General features: G+C 45.0%; 1 long non-coding RNA gene across 1 annotated transcript; it reads left to right on the top strand.

Moving 5' to 3' along the window:
• The first annotated feature begins 1,333 nt into the window (after positions 1-1,333).
• LOC146027075 (uncharacterized) lies at positions 1,334-2,550 on the top strand. Its single transcript, XR_014454653.1, has 2 exons — positions 1,334-1,425; positions 2,373-2,550. It is a non-coding gene; the product is annotated as an uncharacterized LOC146027075 (long non-coding RNA).
• The last annotated feature ends 5,290 nt before the right edge of the window (positions 2,551-7,840 follow it).

Below are 7,840 nucleotides of genomic sequence, written 5' to 3'. Positions count from 1 at the left end.
TGCGTTGCTAAGCTATAGCACGCGTTGCTTGGCGGAGCGAGGCGTCATTGGATTTGCTAAGTGCATACACACTGTGTTTTATATATATCAGATTTGTTCATTGCCATACATCAGCACTACTGTTTTTAAGGCATGCGAATTTGTCACCATTTGTGTTGGCGCAGAGACGCTGTTCATGTAAAGATGAACAATAAAGTTATTAACACAAATAACTGTGATCAACCAATGCCACCACCTGATTGGTTGATAGATGCCATTGTTAACATGGCGGAGACACGAAGGGCAGACCCCTTTACACATGCGGAGCTGAGGGTTCTGGTCTCCGTCATGGAGACAAGGCTGGGCCGTGCGGGGCCCTTTATCACTAACCGCCATAAGCGGAGGGCCTATGCTGCGGCAGGGCGCCGTATTTACGCCCGCACTCGGGTGCGGAGGTCCCTCGGGCAGCTCGAGAGGCGGTGGTCGGACCTCCGCAGGCGCCAGCCCCAGCTGTTGCAGCAAATCAGGGGCGAAATTGCTGATTGTGAGTATTTTAGCTATGAAATTTCGCACTTACAACATAGCATATATAAACAATAACATGTGTCTCATGATAAGTGGGTGTCCATGGGTTTAAAAGTCCATAGACTGTTATGTGTGCTTCTTCCTGGTTAACATGCAGTCATGTGGCTTTTATATGTAATGACATAGCATTGAGGATTCTGATGCATACAATGTGCCAGATCTAATATGTGTTACACATTGATAAATGCCAGGGTTGTAATGTTTGAACAAATTACTAACAATCACATAATAATTTAAATGTCACATTTTTGAGTCCATTAACAGTAAGGAGCTACTTGCCTGCATCGTTTGCCATCATTATCACCCTTCCATGTATGTCTTGTTATGGATTAATACATGTGCCCCAATGACCCGACATTGACCATGATTTTTTTTTCTACCACACAGCACGAGCCCGAGCCCGACAGGCCCGTGAAGAGGCCGAGGCAGCCCTGGCCCAGGAGGAGGCCCAAGACCCTGAGGAGGAGGTGGCGGCAAGGGTGGAGGAGGAGGAAGTGGAGGAGGAGGAAATGTTGGAGGAGATGGTGGAGGAGATGGTGGAGGAGGTGGTGGAGGAGGAGGAGGTGCCTGAGGAGGTGGTGGTGGAGGAGGTGGAAGAGGAGTTGGTGGCAGAGGAGGAGGTGTTGGTGGCGGAGGAGGAGGTGGAGGAGGAGGTGGTGGTGGTGGAGGAGGAGGTGGAGGAGGAGGAGGTGGAGGAGGAGGAGGAGGTGGAGGAGGAGGTGCTTGTGGCGGAGGAGGTGGACGTGGTCATGGTGGCAGAGGAGCTGGCGGAGGAGGGGGCTGAGGAGGCCACGGTTGCCCCAGAGGATTCCGATTCCGAGGGGGAGGAGGCGTGCCAAGCCCCGGAGTCCCAGCAGATCGGTATGTTTACATAATGCATCATTCATGAAGTAGTTGTACTGGTATTTGTTATGTAGCACTGGTGATTAAAAATTTTGTTCCAATACTATTCATATAGACCCCAAAGTGGGTAGCTACAGATACAGGTACGGGTTAGATGGGGTGTCCAAGGCATCCCTTTCATCCAGGACACCTCTCAATTACACAGGTTTGTGGGATGGGTTGGAGCTCCATTTTGACTGCCACATAACCGTTGTAGTTAAACAGGATCCTGGAGTAAAGGGATGAGTGGATCATTTGTGGATTAAATTCACCTGCTGCAATCGTAGATTATGACCCATCAAATAGTGGAATCTATATTGTTGGTGAATGTTATTTATAAACTCTAGGATGTATGCTATAAATGGAGTATGGCCCGGCCTACCTTGGAATGGAGTCAGAAGTTGCCAGTGTCCCAGGAGCCTCCTCTACCTAAACACCCCCTGTAGTTCAGATTTTTTTTTTGCCCTCACAGAATTGTAGGTTGGTTTAGACAGAATTATGATTTTGAGGATGTGTACTGTGCATTCCTGACATTTGCATAACTCCCATGCCACGAACCATCACTGAACTTAGACTGAGCAGATTGTGACAAGTTCTTATTGACGGAGGCCATGACATGCTTGTCATTGGTTAGTCATGGGTGGGTTGTGACTGAGAAGAAACACTATGACTGTTATGTCTTCTGCAGAGTAAAGGGTAGAGGCAAAAAAAGACAGTATGTAGTAAATAAGTTTGCATGTATGTATATATGTATGTGTCATATCTATTTATCTATGTGTGTCTCTATCTCTCTACATAGATAGATATATATATATATATATATATACACACACATGTCACCTAGCATTTGTGCAATTTATGTCGCAGTATGTGAAATGTATGCATGAATAACATGACTAATTTTTGCCCCTTTGACATGCCCACAGATGACACCACACCGGCAGATGAGGGGGTGCGTGGGGCCCTCCTGCGGGCGGAGCACCATTTGAGGCTACTGCTAGCCGACCTGCAGGACCTCAGAGATCTCCTGATTTAATTTATTATTTGATATTTTTTTATTTATATGTTAATTGTGTTTTCAAATAAATTGTTTATGCAAGTTCACAGTTGTTGGTTTTCTTTGCACATTAAACAGTATATGTGTAGATTGTTTATAATCTTTTACACAGGGTCTAATACAAACCATTGCACTTAAATTGCTGTAAGGGTTAATGTGTGCAATGCATGTGTTAGGCATGCTTGTAAGGATATATTGGCATCTAATTGATTCCAATTCCAAATAAGCAGTTTTTTATGAGGATAGGTAATTGAATAAGTGGGTCATGTGATGTATTGCAGAAGATACTTAATAGTGGGTTGTTTGGCGTAAATACTCCGCTTACGGGCGGTAGCACCGCTTGGCTCCCGGTCGGATGCGGTATTTCCGAGCATACTCTGTAATACTCTGTAATACCGTGCAGAATCGGAGTGTTTCTCCCGCACACGCATGGTTTGTATGTCGTCCGTAAACACGCCCTGTTCTTAAAGAGTGAGTCCGTCCGAATGCGGAGGACACGTGGGCGTTTCTACGGACGATGGCCGCATGCGGCAAAACACCGTGGCGTGCGGACCGCTCCGTAAGAATGCGGGAATATCCGCACCGATCTGAATAAGGGCCAAAGAATGGTGGATGATTATTTAAGTAATAGCATCCAAATAGGCATGTCAGACAGTCCTTTTGCCTATGGGCAGGAAAAGAAAGACAATTTGGATGCCCTTGCACATTCTGGCTTTGGTTTACTGGTTGCCATCCTCCAGTGTGTATTCTGTGAACATTTTCAATGCAGCCTGGAACTTTGTCAGTAATCGACGTAAGATCACATCACCACATACTTCCCTACTTTTGAAAACTAATTTCAGGGAGACTATAGTTGGTAGTAGAATTTTGCACAGCGCCCCACTGAGGGGGTGTGTCATGCTCTACCCAAAGGGCGTGTCTAGTTCCATATATGGAGAGATTGTGAAAAGAGATCGTGCACATGGCACTTAGAAGCATGGGTGTGTACTGCTACATCTGAGGAATCTAATGTAGATGAGCCCCAAAGCAGTTAGTAAGAGCTACTATACTTGGTAAAGTGCTGGGAAATGGTGCTGATGATTCAAAGTAAATGTATCTATCGCTCATTGATTTTTATTCCCAAAAATGTAACAGTGTGTAGTTTGGGCTACAGTAGGTGAAATGAGGGAGATTGCTAGACTAATGAGGGAGGAAGGGAGATTGCTGCTATTTCAGGGTCTCTCTTGCAGAATGCAGTAGGGTAGGCAGCTATGCGTCACCACCAGGAAGAACTTTGCTGGCAACTACAGCCACCAAATACAGAGGCATCTGTAATGGGGGTTTCCAGAGGGGACAAATTATTATTGTGTGAAGAAGAGGTGGCCCAATCTACTGGAAATAAGTAGACATTAATGTAATTGAGGTTAATAATACTTTAGGATTAATAAAAGGCCAACATTTGGAGGTTTTAGATGTTTTCATGATTTTTTTCATAAAAATACAGATCCAAAACCAAAACCAACAAAGGCGGTTTTGGCAAAAACAAATACAGATCCAAAACCAGAGGAAGATGGATCCAAAACCAATACTGTAAAAATTGGCTGGCACACATCTCTACTATAGAGCTGCTTCTAATTAATATTTTGCATGCAAACCACTCCAGCTGAAAAGTATTTATTCATTATCTTGCCACCTATAATATGTTCATACCATCTATCTGGATTTATTTTTTACTTTCATATACACTATTTATGAAACAAGAATTCCATTGGCTTTTGAAAGCGGTAAATGAAGTATGTCAGGGTGTTTGTACTGTATTACATTTTATATGGAAAAAGCAACCTTTGCATTTATTAATAACACTGTCAAGACACCATTTCCTCTGGTATGTATGACACTTTATCACATTATATTGTGTAAAAATAGGGTTGTATGACATTTGCAAATATAACCAACACTGTAAAGTCGTATCTCTCTGCTGCTGCTGGGGTAAGTGAATTTGCACACCTGACATACATCTGAGTACAAATACTGCTTTGTTTTGAGACCACAAGTTCTGTGGACACATGGGACACAAATATGTCAGACTCTAAGTGGAACCCATTGTGATTTTCTAATGTCTTGTTCCATACATACAAAGCTATCAGCCATGGATTATATTGATTCTAATACCTCTTTCAAACAGAAAATTAAATTCCTGAGTGAAGCAGGTCCACTTGGGAATTTCATGAAATACACAGATCCTTTTTCTGTGTGAAATTCAGGATCTGTATTTTAAACTCCGGGTCTCTGACCCTGCAAATGACCAGGGTCAGAGATCCGGAGTTTAAGATCCGGGTTGACCCTTTCACACAGCGAAAATCCTGTGTAGTAGAACAAATCTCTGAATCTAAATTTTAGATTCCTGCGCTTCAAATGCTGGGTAATTGATGGGTTATTCAGCTACCGCTGTGTGAAAGTGATATAAGAAATACACTATAAAATATAAATGAATGTTCTCACTTAAGTAAAAGTGAAACAGACACATACTTTATTACAATTTTTATATTTATAGTGTAAATTGGTCTTTCTGACCCACATTCTCATAAAATTGGTACACTGAATCTTCTCTCTGGCCACTTGTATATGGCATACATATGCAAAATGAATGTTAAAATAAAGACACACACCTAGAAAAGCACTTTATTACATTCCTTTTACACCAATATACATTACCTTTCCTAGCTCCCATGCAGGTCCTCTGCCGCAGCTCACCCCGCAATGACAGTGCAGGTGAGCCAGGTCTCCTCGGCACTGCCAGCAGAGAATCTCACTGTCCTTAGTGCTTAAAAAGCCTCTTATCCCTGATTGGCTGTAGGCGTCTCCATGGAGATGATTTCAGCCAGTAAGGGCTGAATGGCTTCCCCTGGTAGAGAGGAATGGTAATGTATATTGGTGTAAAAGAAATGTAATAAAGTGATAGTTTTCTTGGTGTGTGTGTCTTTATTTTAACATTCTTTACAGGTGAACTACAAGTCTAAGGGGGTCCATTAATGTCCCACATGTTCGCCAAGTCCAAGCATGTGAAGGTCTTCTAACTAGCCTTCTAGTTCTACTGTAAAATACATTTTGTTTAATTACAAATTTATACTTATCAGCTTGGAGTCCACTGCCCTGGAATACCGGGGACAGCCCCGGGCATCATCCACGGTAGTCATGGTACAGCCGGGGGACATTGTATAAAAATTGTCACCCGGCTGTGGAATGACACTGCTGGCTGTTGGAGCCCAGTGCTGGTTCCAAAATATTGGGGATCCCCAGTGTTTTTGTCTCCTGTTTTTTTTTAAACAGGACCGGTTCAACGGCATGCTGTTTTTTTTTAAATACAGGGGATCCCTACACATTTTGTCCCATGTGTTTTTTAAATTAAGACCGGTTTAATGAGCCCAGGGCTGGTTATGCTTAGGATGGGGGCCCCACGCCAATTTTTTGTCAAATGTTCACTTTAACACATGTTTTGGACAGAACCATGCACACATCTCACTGATTTGTGCATTATTCTGTCAAACTTGCCAGCCTGAACTTGATCTATTTGTTTTGCAATTTTTGTAATGGTAACCAAAAATCGCACTGTGAGGAGGTAAAAAAAAATCTAGGGGAAGAGATATCCTATGGCCCAAGTTTTGTGTTCTTAAATTGAAGCCCTCTGTCTGCAGAGTTTACCACCAGGAAGCAGACAGTAAGGAAGTATTCCTTTTAGAAAATCCCTCCCCCTTTCTCTTTGGAAAGACTGACAGCATGGTGCACTAATCAAAAATGAGAAATTTGAAAGATCCAGCAGAGGAGGATTGTGGGAGTGAGGAAGTTCAGAGAAGAAGTGACTGTGGCCCTTATTCAGATCTGATCGCAGTAAAGATTTGTTCTCAAAATGGGCAAAACCATGTGCACTGCAGGTGGGGGAGATGTAACATGTGCAGAGAGAGTGAAATTTGTGTGGGGTGTGTTGAAACTGAATCTAAATTGCAGTGTAAAAATAATGCAGCCAGTATTTACCCTGCACGGAAACAAAATAACTCACACAAAGCTAACTCTCTCTATGGCCCTTATTCTGGTTGGTGCGGTCAGAGCCGCACACGGGGCTCCGGCCGCACAAACCATTCCCCGCCCACCCTACGGATCGCCACGGCCGTCCGTACACGGACGGCTGGCGATCCGCATAAAAATGGTGGAGGCTACGCCTCCACCATGGTGGGAGCTGCCCCCTGCATTCGATGGTCGTCGACCATCGAAGGCAGGTCCGCACGCCGCGGCAGCTCCCGCAAGCTAAGACCACACGGACAATCGTCCGTGTGGTAGCTTGTATGGGGGCTGAAAGCTGACATCCGGCGACGTCAGCTTTCCGCCCCCATGAGTGGCGTCATGCCCTCATTACCATGCATACGCCCCGCGTTTGCATGGGAACGCCCATGAAACGCGGGGCGTACACATAGGGAAATGAGGGCATGATGCCTCTCACGCCCCTATCCGCCCCCTTTGCGGCGGACGAAATCCGTCTGCGGCGAAGGGGGCTGCACATGCGCAGATTCACCTCTGCGCATGTGCAGTGTTAAAACATCGGCGGTACGGCCGCACGCGGGCCGTACCGCACGAACTTGAATAAGGGCCTATATATGGTACATCTGCCCCACCTGCAGTGCACATGGTTTTGCCCATTTTGAGAACAAATTTGTACTGCGATCAGATCTGAATAAGGACCTGTGTGTGGTGAGCCGAGAGAGACATAGCTAGACTCACTGGAGGTTGGGGTGTCATTCCCTCTCAGTTCTATCAGTGATCAGCCATTTGGTGTGCCCTGCAACAGCTTTCAGTGCTGCTAAGAAACTTTGCTAAACTGTGAGTGGACTTTGTTAGTATAAACCTAATGCTGTTTACTGGATTTCTGGGTCTCCCTGAATAAAGTTAATTTTGCTTTCATTGTAACCTACTCTGCTGTGTGATCCCTGATATTTACTGCATTTCACATCATATTACATGTGCAATTTTTGGAAACTGTGCATTTTTGACCAAAAATCGCACGTCTAAAAAAATTGCACCCTATTACATTTCGCCCCATGTGCACTGCAGGTGGGGCAGATGTAACATGTGCAGAGATATTTAGATTTTGGTGGGGTGTGTCAGGGTTTCCTACCCTCCCGGAATTGCCGAGAGGGTCCTGGAAATCAGGTCCCCCTCCCGGCCCGCCGGAAAGGGGGGCAACCCTTCCACATAACCCCCATCTCCTGCGAACCGCCCCTCGGAGGGGGGGTGGCGGTCCGCGGGTAAAATGCAGTGATTGCGTCATTTTAACCCCACCCCTGCCGTGCAATGCCTGAAATACCG

This window comes from Crinia signifera, chromosome 8 (assembly GCF_055691185.1).
Source record: "Crinia signifera chromosome 8, ASM5569118v1, whole genome shotgun sequence".
NCBI classification, from domain to species: domain Eukaryota; kingdom Metazoa; phylum Chordata; class Amphibia; order Anura; family Myobatrachidae; genus Crinia; species Crinia signifera.
This window is presented reverse-complemented; position numbering and strand designations above follow the sequence as displayed.